We start from the raw sequence: 12,824 nt of genomic DNA, 5'->3' as shown, positions 1-12,824 counted from the left end.
AGCAAAACTATCTGTGCGTAATGTTAGTAATCTTTAAGGTTTTCAAACATTAAAAATTAAAATCACAAAAATACTGAACTTAGAGGAAAATCAATTTGGAAAGTCCATAACCACATGGCAAATTCAAATAACAAAACGCATTAAAAACGAATGGACAAGAACTTTCATATTCCTGACTTGGTACAGGCATTTTCAAATGTAGAAAATGGTGAATTGAATCTGGTTTTATAGCGCTAACCATCTTACTTTAATGAGAATCTCATCAAATTCCGTTATATTTACATTGATGCGTTAACTAAACAGTTTGTAATAAAAGAATCAAATCGGTAATTGGCAAATGGACAAAAAATGTAGAATAAAGAGGCATAACATACTTAAAAGACGCATATTTTAAATTTTATTTCATTGTGGCGTCATATGTGGACGTCGATTTGTGGAACAGACGTCGATAAAAGATTGGAACTTCGACTTGGGTCTTATATATATAAAAATAATTTGGAGACTTTTTCATATTTATATTTATTTCATATTGAAATAAATACCATATTTTTATGATCTGGTATTTACAAAACATTTTTTTTATATGCTGAAAAAGAAACTTTATCTTCTCATTGTACTTATCTAAGACTTAAAGGAAAAACCATTGGATTTTGGATTTGTACTGATTTAGTCATCTGACTTGTATAGTTCGTTCATATGTTGCCCTGTTACATCATTGTCTCATGTAAGGGGAGGGTTTGGATCCTGTTATCATGTTTAACTCCGCCCTATTCTGTATGTATGTGCCTATCGCAAGTCAGGAGCATGTAATCTAGTGGTTGTCGTTTGTTGTTGTGTTAAATATTTGTTTTTCGTTATTTTTTGGTACATTTGTCATTTTGGGTACTTTTATAGCTGACTATGCAGTATGGATGACCATGTGCTCATTGTTGAATATCGTACGGCAACCTATTGTAATGTTAATTTCTGTGTTATTTGGTCTCTAGTTGAGAGTTATCTCATTTGCAATCGAACCACATCTTTTATACCATTGTTCTTGATTTGCAGATAGTGAATGGTTTGTAAGCAACTCCAAGGCTCACTTTAGCCTCGGTAATTTATAATGTTGTCAACCAAATAGGATTTCATTTTCTGAAGGCCATAAAATTAAACGACATATACCAAATCTTGCTACACTTTTATCATTTAATTCATTATCATTGTATCAGTTAATGTGTCCATTCTGCAACTTGTTAGGTTTTTTAAAATATTATTCTTAAATTTGATGATATCTGTTGCATATCAAATAGTTATCAAAAGTACCAGGATTATAATTTCATACGCCAGACGCGCGTTTCGTCTACATAAGACTCATCAGTGACGCTCAGATCAAAATAGTGAAAAAGCCAAAACAGATACAAAGTTGAAGAGCATTGAGGACCAAAAATTCCAAAAAGTTGTGCCAAATACAAAACGATCCTACGTGTTTATTACGATTATCGAGAGTCTACTGTGATAAAAATCTGTTATGTTATGTTATTCAATTTATCACGACTAATATTGACGAAATAGAACAGCACTATTTCGTTCATAAAGAAACTGTCTTATGCAAATGAATAATACTTGTCATATTATAAAATAATTTAATTCAAGCGAGTTATAGAAATTGACAATGGCTTGTTTCATATATTTCGAAATAAATGTTTTTTTACTAAAATAAATATCCACTTTTGGGAATTATTTTATCTAAAGTGAAAATCATATTTTAACCTAGTGTTTGTATTAAAATAAAATTGTTAATACATCCAACACATTAAAAAATGAATTTTGAATGACTGTCTTCATACTTTGATTGAATCATTAATTGATTGGGTTTTTTTTATTATTGAAATTGGATGGTTTCGTAGTTAACTAAACATGTGCTTGTTAGGGTGTCATTCTTTTTTTCAAAAAAGAAAGTATAACCATTATCAAATGAATACTTTATTGTAGAATGAAAATGGAACCAGATTTATGCATAACAATCATAAACTTTTTAACGGGTAAGTCATGCTTAGGTTGAAGTGTGTTGTTTAAATAATTGTCCAAGTAGATTGAAATGCCTGTACACGCATTCATCGTGAATTTATAACTTTATACGAATCACAATTCAGTCTAAAGATTCACATGCATATAAGTATTAAACGATATTCCCGGATTTCAAAAGCAAATATGACCAGTTGTAAATCCCGATGACTGCAACATTGTTCACTTACCATTGTGCCATCATTTGTTCTTTACTTACCTGCTTTTAAAGCAAATTCAAATTAAATTTATATATTATAATTTAAAAGCAATAAGTTGCTATACTGCAAACATCAAATCCTACAGTCAAACAAAACATGTATTTGAATTCGTTACTATTAAGTGATCATAAGTATACTGACTGATTGAATGTGAAGCAGCTATTGAAAAGTAAGCTCCATATCATATGAGCTGCTCGAATAACATTTAATGTATTAAAAACACAAGATCACTAGCGAAACTCTGTTGTTAAAGTTTATACGATATAATCGATAAATGTGTCAATACAGTTTTCGACGAGTACGATTATCTTTCAAAGTAGAACGCATCATATAACGAACATGAATTCATTATTGGAAGATTGTGTCATTGTATTTAAAAGAAAAAATCGCAAAAAATTCAAAACGGAAAGTCCTTAATCAAATGGCAAACTCTAAAGCTCAATCAAGAATGGATAACAACTGTCATATTCTGAGGATGGTACAGGCATAATGGTGAATGGAACCTGGTTTTAATGCGCCAAAACTCTCACTTGTATGGCAGTCGCATCAACATTCCACTATTTTGACAACAAGTATTGAACAAATCAAAAAGATACAATAGATAATAAATGTCACAAACAGCAACTCGAATCCCACCAAAAGACTTGGGGTGATATCAGGTCACCCTGAACGGTGAGTAGATTCTGCTGAACACACAGCACTTTGTAGTAAGGAGACATTTCACAATGGAACTGCAAAAAACTTTACATAATCAAATAGAAAATTTTATCTGATTTGATAACTTCTATTTTTGTTTTGCAAGACCATTCAAAAGTAAAAGGGGTGAACACTCGACCGCAAAATGTGGAGGAGAAGAAACAAATCGACATTTATGCTCAAGTGACAATAGTAATGCCAGCAGTGCGTCTTATGCATCTTTCAAAGTAAGTTAAAAGTGCATGTACTTCAAATTTGGTTTCTGTGATACTTGAATTATTTTTGTATACATATGTGTATTTTACAAAGTTAACTCTTTTGTAATTTTGGATGTGTGTTTGGTATATCAGTAATTTAATTCTTAAAACCACATATTTATACGAGATTCCAAACCTTGTTTGTTCTGTTACTTGTGTTACAAACATACTTGCTGCTCAAAAGACAGCATACAAACATATATTTTTTTTAAAAGTAAACTCACACAATAATCTTTTGTTTCGGATTTTGGGTCCCAATTGGTTCCTATTTAATGTGAAAGTGAAGACAAAAAAGTTTAACCACAATCAAATGTAAATATTATAACCAAAAAATATTTTTTCATTGTAGGCACCAAATCAAGTGCATACAAATCCTAATTTTATCAGAGACAGTGGAGAAAATGAATCTTATGCAGACATGAATATCCCAACGACCAGCATGAATTCGGTAGTTATAACTGTCATGAACAAAATAAGGGGAGATTACATACTGATTATAGTCCATCAAATGATATAACAGATAATGACATTCGACTTGCTTCTTTTTACTAGTTTAGCAACTAGTAAACGAGTTTGACTGCTATTATATTCAATAAAAAAAGCACATGCATTTACATATATACCATGTTTGTGATTAGTTCCAGAAGTACCTATTGTTAAGAACGATGATGTTTGGTTTTTTGTTTAAGACTGATTATTTATCAGCAATATTAGTCCTTTGAAATCGTCTTTTTATAAAAGGAGTATTTTTCGGCTACTGAATTGAACAGAATACGACAATAACGACATAAATTATACTGATACATTCAATTTTGAGACAAAGGACATAACTTCAGTACAACTTGTCCGTCTTTAAAAATGGATAGACGAGTACCCATTCGTGTTAACATAAAATTAAGATTATCATGTGAACTATCAAATACATAAAAAAAAAAGGTCTAAAGCAAAAGACGAAAAGACAAGCACTTCAAAGAAAATGGAAGATCTAGCAACACGTACCCGTCAAAAGATGAACGTTTTAGACAAAATAGTTAATTTCATTTGTATATTATTAATCGTTGATGTTCTGTAACCATTTAAAAATCATATACATTACTATAATCGAAAAGTTGCATCGTGTCACTCTTTTGAAATTAGATATTCATGTTGTCGAAGTTCTTGATGTCAGACTGCAAATAAAAAATATCATTATGTAAATAATAAGCACACAGTAGCAAACATGAATAGTGAAGCTGAGTTGTACATAATGAACTATTTACCCAGTTTATAAACTGAAAAAATCTAATGATATACCTTTAGAATTTTGACTTAACAAAAGAAAATAATGACAGTATAGATAAGATTAGATTTCGGCATATTCTGCACTCATTGTCCGTAAAACTCACAAAAGTTAGAAGTTTTAGGTTTTCATTTTAGATTTTCCCTTTTTTAAATATATACTACAATTATAAATTGATTACCAAATTGTAACCATTTCCATAACATTTTCCATCCCATATAACTTTTGAGGAATATTTTTTAAATGGTATGCAAATTATATTTAATAAAATCATTTAATTTGGGTGTATTTGGCATCTTTCAGAATTACGATAACCCGAACACAAAGGAGGTTATGCGCCAGCCTGATATACATGTCCCTTCCAACAAAAGTGTGAGTTAATCTTGACTAGTCTAATGTAGACCAAATAATAATAAAACAAATCATTTAATTTGGGTTATTCAATAATTTCGTTGATCTAAGTGCTAATTGGATGATTTCTTACATTTGCATTTAGGTTTTTTTAATGTGCTTGCTCGAAATAATTCTACTTTCAATGGAAAGTTTAACCATAATCAAATGTAAATATTGTAACCAAAAAATATTTGTCATTGTAGGAACCAAATCAAGTGCATATCAATCCTAATTTTATCGGAGATAGTGGAGAAAGTGGATCTTATGCGGACGTGAATACCCCGACGACCAGCATACATTCGGTAGTTATTATTGTTATGAATGAAATAAGGGGAGATTATGTAGTTATTATAGTCAGTCAAATGTTACAGTAGATACCGACATTCGACTTTCTTCTTTTATCTAATTTAGAAATAACTAAACCAGTTCGAAATATGTTTTGAAAAGTATGCAAATATTAATAAAACAAATCATTTTCAATAAAATAAAAAAAATAGCACATGCATAAACATATATACCATGTTTGTGGTTATTCCCAGAAGTGCATATTGTAAAAGAAAGATGATGTTTGGGTTTTTTTGGTTTAAGACGATTATTTACCAGCAATATTGGTCCTTCAAAATCGTCTTTTTATAAAAGGAGTATTTTTTGGATACTGGATCGAATAGAAAACAACAATAACGACATAAATTATACAGACACATTCAATTTTAAGACAAAGGACACAGCTTTAGTACAATTTGTCCGTCTTTAAAAATAGTTTGAAGATTACTCATTCGTGTAAACATAAAATTAAGATTATCGTGTGAACTATCAAATTCAAAAGGCCAAAGCAAAAGACGACGAAAAGACAAACACTTCCAAGAAAATGGAAGAGCTAGCAACACGTACCCGTCAAAAGATGAACGTTTAAGACAAAATAGTGAATATTATTTGTATATCATTAATCGTTGATGTTCTGTAATTATTTAAAAATCATATTCAAACTATAATCGAAAAGTCGCATCGTGTCGCTCCTTTTCGAATGAGATATTCATGTTGTCGAAGTTCTTGATTTCAGACTGCAAATAAAAAATATCATTAGGTAAATATTAAGCACACCGTAACAATCATGAATAGTGAAGGTGAGTTGTACAAAATGAACTATTTACCAAGTTTATAAACTGAAAAAATATAATGATATACCTTGTGAACTTTGACTTAACAAAAGAGGATAATGACAGTCAATGGATTAGATTAGATTTCGCAATTTTCTGTCAATCATTGGCCGTAAAACTCATAAAAGTTAGAAATGTTAAGTTTTCATTTTAGATTTTCCCTTTTTTTAATGTATGCTACAATTATAAATTGAATACCAAATTGCAACCTATTTCATAATATTTTCCGTTCCGTATCACCTTTGAGGAATATGTTTTAAATCGCATGCAAATAAATAAAACAAATTATTTAATTTGGGTAAATTCAATAATTTCCAGAATAACGATGACCCGACCACAAAGGAGTTTATGCTGCAGCCTGGTAGACATGTCCCTAACAACAAAAGCGTAAGTTAATCATGACTAGTCTAATGTAATTTCTTTCTAACTAGGATGAGTTTAAAATAATTCTCAAATTTCCACATTGAAGACCTGTTTGTGACCTTCTGCCGTTGTCGGTTCTATGGTCGGGTTGTTGTCTCTTTGACACATTCCCCATCCTGCATTCTGAATATGACAGTAAAAAAAACTGCACATTTCTAAGAATGTTTTGTATTGCTCAATTTCATATCTTTTCACAGTGGTATAATCCGTATCCATGTTCAATTCTGATCAATGTGGTAAATCTTTCGAATCGAGACTTTGACAAAATGAGATTATTTTGGAAGTCTTTGTGTTTCTCTCATTTTATTGGTTAACAATAAATATACCTAAAAATTGAGAATGGAAATGGGGAATGTATCAAAGAGACAACAACCCAACCATAGAACAGACAACAGCATAAGGTCATCAACAGGTCTTATAATTTGTTTCGCCGATCTATATGTCAATACGATTTTCTTATTTTTCTATCAGTATTATTGCATAGATGTTTAAACGTTTATGTTTTGTTTTTTGTTTGGGTAGCATCGTCGTTTTTTATACGACCCGTTATTGTGTAAATTTGAGGTTAGTAGTTTTCTAGAATCTTATATCATAAACACATTATTAATTAATTACACGCTGCACGATGTTTACAGGTCAGTGAATTACGTGTGGGATGAGAGCAAACACGTTGGGCTAGTGACCAATCACAAAATATACGAAATCCGTCATATCTGATATGTCGTCATATGTAAACTATCGATTAACAGATGATCATTGGTCATCTCAAAGTACCGGCTTAAGCGAGAAATTAATCTCGTTGAGATGATAAACGATAATCCATAAATATCGCAGGTTTTCTTTTATGTTACCACAATAAACGTATGCAATGGAAATTATATGCACCTTCATGTCACGAAGAATTACTTAAAAGCAGATTTGTTTGATGTCATTATAAAAAAAGCAGCGTTATGAAAACATCAATCAATCAATAATATCAGCAGATATGATCTGTTCTTTCTTAATTTGAATTTTAAGTACACTTAATTTTCTTAATAATCAGTAATGATTGATGAGTTATTCTTTCTTTTTTTAGGATACTCCTAATTTCAATGTGAGAATGCATATGGGTAATATGCAATTCCTTGAACACCATCAGGTTCGTTTAAAATAACAAGTCTCGAAATTAAAAAAGCTTCTACAATTTGTGAAGGTTTTTTTTATAAACACGTAATGGTAAAATTGAGAATGGAAATGGGGAATGTATCAAAGAGACAACAACCCGACCGTAGAAAAAATAACAGCAGATGGTCACCAACAGGTCCTCAATGTAACGAGAAAATCCCGCACCCGGAGGCGTCCTTCAGCCGGCCCCTAAACAAATATATACTAGTTCAGTGATAATGAACGCCATACTAATATCAAAATTGTACACAAGAAACTAAAATTAAAATAATACAAGACTAACAAAGACCAGAGACTTCTGACTTGGGACAGGTGCAAACATGCGACGGGGTTAAACATGTTTGTGAGATCTCAACCCTCCCCCTATACCTCTAGCCAATGGAGACAAGTAAACGCATAACAATACGTATATTAAAAAATTCAATTCAAGAGAAGTCCGAGTCTGATGTCAGCAGATGTAACCAAAGAAAATAAACAAAGTTACAATTATACATAAATAACAGCAAACTACAAGCAGTTAACTGACATGCCAGCTCCAGACTTCAATTAAACTGATTATGATTTCATCGTATGAACATCAGGCACAATCCTTCCCATTAGGGGTTTATTATCATACCATCATAACATATATAAGAGAAACATAACCCGTGTCATGCCAACAACTGGTTTTTGAATACATGTCTTTAGTTCCGATGCAAACACCCTATAAGTGAATCAATATTAACGCCAAAATATGCAATCTTTAATGACCAGACAACATTATCGTAACTATATCCCTTCTTAATAAGTCTAATTAAAGGTTTTGTTAGTTTCTGCGGTGAAAACTGACATTTCCATAAAAAAAATTGGATGTGAAATACCTAAACGTATAAGAAGTCTGTATGTTGAGCTATATTTACGAATGATGTCCTTATACCGGTGATAAAATTACCACATGTAGATTCGTTACAATTCTAAAGAAAATTTAAATCTCGAGGTTTCTCTGAAGTAAATGCTATCAAATTTATGATTTTTTAACCACGTTTACTATAATTTCCTATGTGCCATTGAAACTCCGTCTTAAAGAAATTATTCGCAATGATTTTAATATTAAATGGTGCAAAAGCTATAAACTAATTACTTTGGGATACCATGCGGCTAATATTTAAAGTGAACAAAAAGGTAAACAATGTTACTATATCAGAGTTGGAGTTACTATTTTGGAATTTGAAGGTAGACTTATAAACAAATTTTCTTGTCGACATTCTTATGTAGCACCTTTTTTTGTCTGTAGTTTCACGTTACTGGTTATGATCAAAGGTTCTTTAGTGTAATATATAGCAAAAATATATAAACTTTATAGTGTGTTCATTTTATGTTTACATTGAAGAAAATCTCACCTTTCACCTGTAGTTAGGAACACTATTGTGAAACACTCACAGTTGCAATGTTGAAAGGACAGGTTCTGTAATATATACAAATTATTTTTCATTTATGCAAATAATCTTGGACTTTCTTACTTGGGATGACTAAAATGTAACTGTTAACCACCGGTTAAGCTACCTTAACCAGTGGCTAACAAACCAAAATTAAATTTTGGCTTTGAGCAATTGAAAACTAGCCAACGGATAGTATACTACTAGATTAGATAATTATCCATTGGATAAGTTAACTAATCGCTTAATTTGGCAATAGTTTTGAGCACCCCAGTCCTTGTAGTTATGAAAGACGATCATAGAAGCCAGAGCATTTAATTTTACATTCAGATATATCGTTTATGTTCATTAAATACCTATATATTTTATACTTTTTATAAAGGTTACTAGATCTCATTCTACATTCGATAATAACGATGTCAGAATCAATGACGAAGATGAAGAGGAAAGTTATTCTGGTCAGGTAAAATGATATGGTTTAATATTTGATTCAGTTGTGAAAGTCTCACTTTCAAGTTACCGTCTAGCGGTAGCTCTTTACTGTGATAGATATTTGGGAGTATTCAATATTCCTTTTAAAATAGAATTAAAGTCTTTATTACTGCAAAGAGCAGGCCTTAGTTTTGTTTGAAGATTTTTGAAATATTATTACGCAACCAGTTTGTTTCAATGCTGTTTGCAAGTGAATCATTCGAGCACCTTGAATCCGTATTCCTGCTTTCAGTTAAACTCCTTATTTAGAGATCGGTTACGTATAAGTTAGGCGTGTTCGATTAGTAAAAGACTAAATGTCAACATTGAAAACGAAACCAGGGTTAACCATTTGATTGAATGAAAAAATGGTATGCCTATCTATTTCGTCGTTTTTTATACACTACAGGCGTCTACAATTAAAAGAGCTAGTAAAAAGCTAGAATTTTTTTTTAAAGTTAACAGGAATGAAATCACAAATAATTACTGTAGTTAATGCTATCATTGATATTTAAAAACTGTATGGAAACTTCTTAGACACTATTTTTTTCTTAAACTTTTCAGTTATAAAATATTCTGCTAGAATTTCTCATTTATTTTCTTTCTAATGAAAATCAAAAATGAAAATATGACATGTTTGAATCTAAACATATAAACATGTCAACAGCAATGACATTCAATTGATAAGTAAGCATAAACATATGTTTCGCACGAACTTTAATGGTAGTGACTGCTTCTAAATGTCAAGTTGTAACACAATATATACATTTGCACTTATTTCACATTTTCTCTCTATCTATTTTGCTGAATATCTAGATACAGAGAAACTGATAGAATCTAGAACAAAATCTAAACGAAATAACGTGATATAAATCGAAACAAAAGTACTCCCTTTATGTTTAGTCTACTTGAAATGGCATATTGTGTTTGTTGGCACTGTTGCTGATACTAGTAAAATAAGTGTTAATGTTATGTTCAGTGTTCCTGTTATTCCTTTGTTTTCTCGTATAGTTGATGTGTAGTTAATGTAGTTCTTTGTTGTGATAAATAAGAGTCTTTGTTTTATTTGAATAGTTCGATATTTGTATGTAGTCAATATTCCTTAAATTTAGATTTAAAAAGTCAATATTGCAATCATCAGGCCTAAGACGGATCTGTACAATGCAGTCTAAAACACAATGTGTTTTTTGCGCTTGTAAAATTCTCTATTCCTTATATAAAAAAATATGTCCTGTTTTCTTTTATATCACATGTAACATGGAGTTCGGATCATGATCTGTAATGTGTAGAAACGTATTACTATTGTAAATGACATATAAATACGCATTATTCTGTAATACTTTCTCCTGTCTCCATTAATAAAACTATTAAGATCATTCATTTATACATTTAAACGATATCTGTATCGAGTAAAGTAAGGATGCATACACTTAACAAATTCTAGTCTTTATAGAGTAGTTATTTGATGTAAATGTAAATGTCACTATATGAGATTTAAGATTAAATTCTTAGTATTTTGAAAAATTCATAATGATATCCAAAAAAAGTAAAATTACAAAAATACCGAACTCCGCGGTAAAATCAGAACGGAAAGTCCGTAATCACAAATGGTTACAACAAAAAAAACTCAAACACACCAAACGAAGGGATAACAACTGTTTCTTGGAGAAAATGGTAGACTAAATCTGGTTTTAAAACTAGCTAAACCCCTCACTTGAATGACAGTCGCATAAAATAACATTAGATGGAAAACGACGTGTGAACAAAACAAATAGACATAAAAGCACAATATCACAATGACGGGATATATAAGAACAGAGCTTCATCATATGTAAAAAAAAAAAAAAAAAAAAAGGCATAAAGATAAAGTACATCAGCAAAAATGAAAGAAAAGAATATAAACATTTTTTCATAGAACAAAAACAATCATCAAGATAATACTTAACATCTGTACCAGGAATACAGACTACAAGACCAGTAGTTTTGAATACGACTATAATAGTTACCAGGATAAATATTTTGAAAGAAAATAAATATGGAAAAGAATGAAATGTTTATTTCGATTTCCATTATTTACGAACATTTAAAAGCAATGTTCTATAAAAAAACACAATTTCAATATATTTGAAATGCTTCATATAATGTATTATTGATATAGGGATAAAATGCGTACGAGGACTCCTTTTAAGTGTTAATAAGGGGCAATGAATAGGAAAGTTTAACAGACGCATCACGATTTGGTTGACCGTTATGGAATATTTATAGCACAGATGACCCAATTGTCGTTTTTACAATTTCGTCCTCTTTCTCGATCGTAACATAACGGATAACACGTCACAGTATTTGTTCTAGCATGTGCGACATATGCAAAAAAACATTGTTAAGCCGTCCGGAGGCATGAATGTAACGCCCTATGTTGTTGGTGTTCATCTTTCTCGTTATTTTTCTCTATGTAGCCTTCGTGGGTTTGTTCGTCTTTTCTGCGTTTTTCGGTTCTTATCTATTGCATTGTCAGGTTTGTTTTTCTATGACTCATGAGTGTTTAATGCTCCCTTGGTATACGTAATGGTTTATGAATAAATCTCCATATATAGCACGTACGAGTTTGCTGTCACTTAAGGAGGCTCGAGGGTATAAAAATTTTAGAAAAAAATTAAACATTTGTTTTTCATAACAAATTTTATTTCTTACCTTATGTAGGTGTTACTTTATCATATGGTACAAACATCATTCAAAACAATCAATTCGTGTTGGCCCCCAGATGACTTTGAAGTTGTATACATCATTAAAAAAGTTCCAAATTATCTCCCTTTAGTGGACAAATGCAATTTTTTGGCTTTAAAATTGGAATACCTTTTTTAACCCACCGGTTACCTATATATTTTAATATAACTTCCATATAAGCTGTACTTAAACTAAATTATTGTAAAATTTGAGCGATTTCTGTAATAAGGTTCTTTTTTTATTTCGATATTACCTTTATTTCTTCTTTTACTTCAACAGAAAAAAAAACACCTTTACAAAAATGTAAGCTTCTTTCGAAGGCAGATTGTGAGCTCAAATGAACGGTGACCCCACTTTTGTATTTGATTTTTCTATAAAATAAAGTTCATTTATAGAAAAATATAGATACATCCTATATAAATGATTTAGGCCCGCGAACCCCCTTAATGGGAATATATAATAGCTGCTAATTTTTCGTTTGATACTTTATTATTTAGGATTTTGGAGACCGTGTGTATTTGCCTTCACCTCCGAAAATTGTATCCATTCAGAGCAGTTCTGTGAGTATTTATTTTTTTAAT

The 12,824-nt window shown here is 30.8% G+C and overlaps 1 long non-coding RNA gene across 1 annotated transcript; it reads left to right on the top strand.

The window, feature by feature from the left end:
* The first annotated feature begins 5,098 nt into the window (after positions 1-5,098).
* LOC134712625 (uncharacterized) lies at positions 5,099-9,511 on the top strand. Its single transcript, XR_010106305.1, has 4 exons — positions 5,099-5,191; positions 6,365-6,433; positions 7,545-7,607; positions 9,431-9,511. It is a non-coding gene; the product is annotated as an uncharacterized LOC134712625 (long non-coding RNA).
* Positions 9,512-12,824: the final 3,313 nt, after the last annotated feature.

Source organism: Mytilus trossulus, chromosome 3 (assembly GCF_036588685.1).
Source record: "Mytilus trossulus isolate FHL-02 chromosome 3, PNRI_Mtr1.1.1.hap1, whole genome shotgun sequence".
NCBI classification, from domain to species: domain Eukaryota; kingdom Metazoa; phylum Mollusca; class Bivalvia; order Mytilida; family Mytilidae; genus Mytilus; species Mytilus trossulus.
This window is presented reverse-complemented; position numbering and strand designations above follow the sequence as displayed.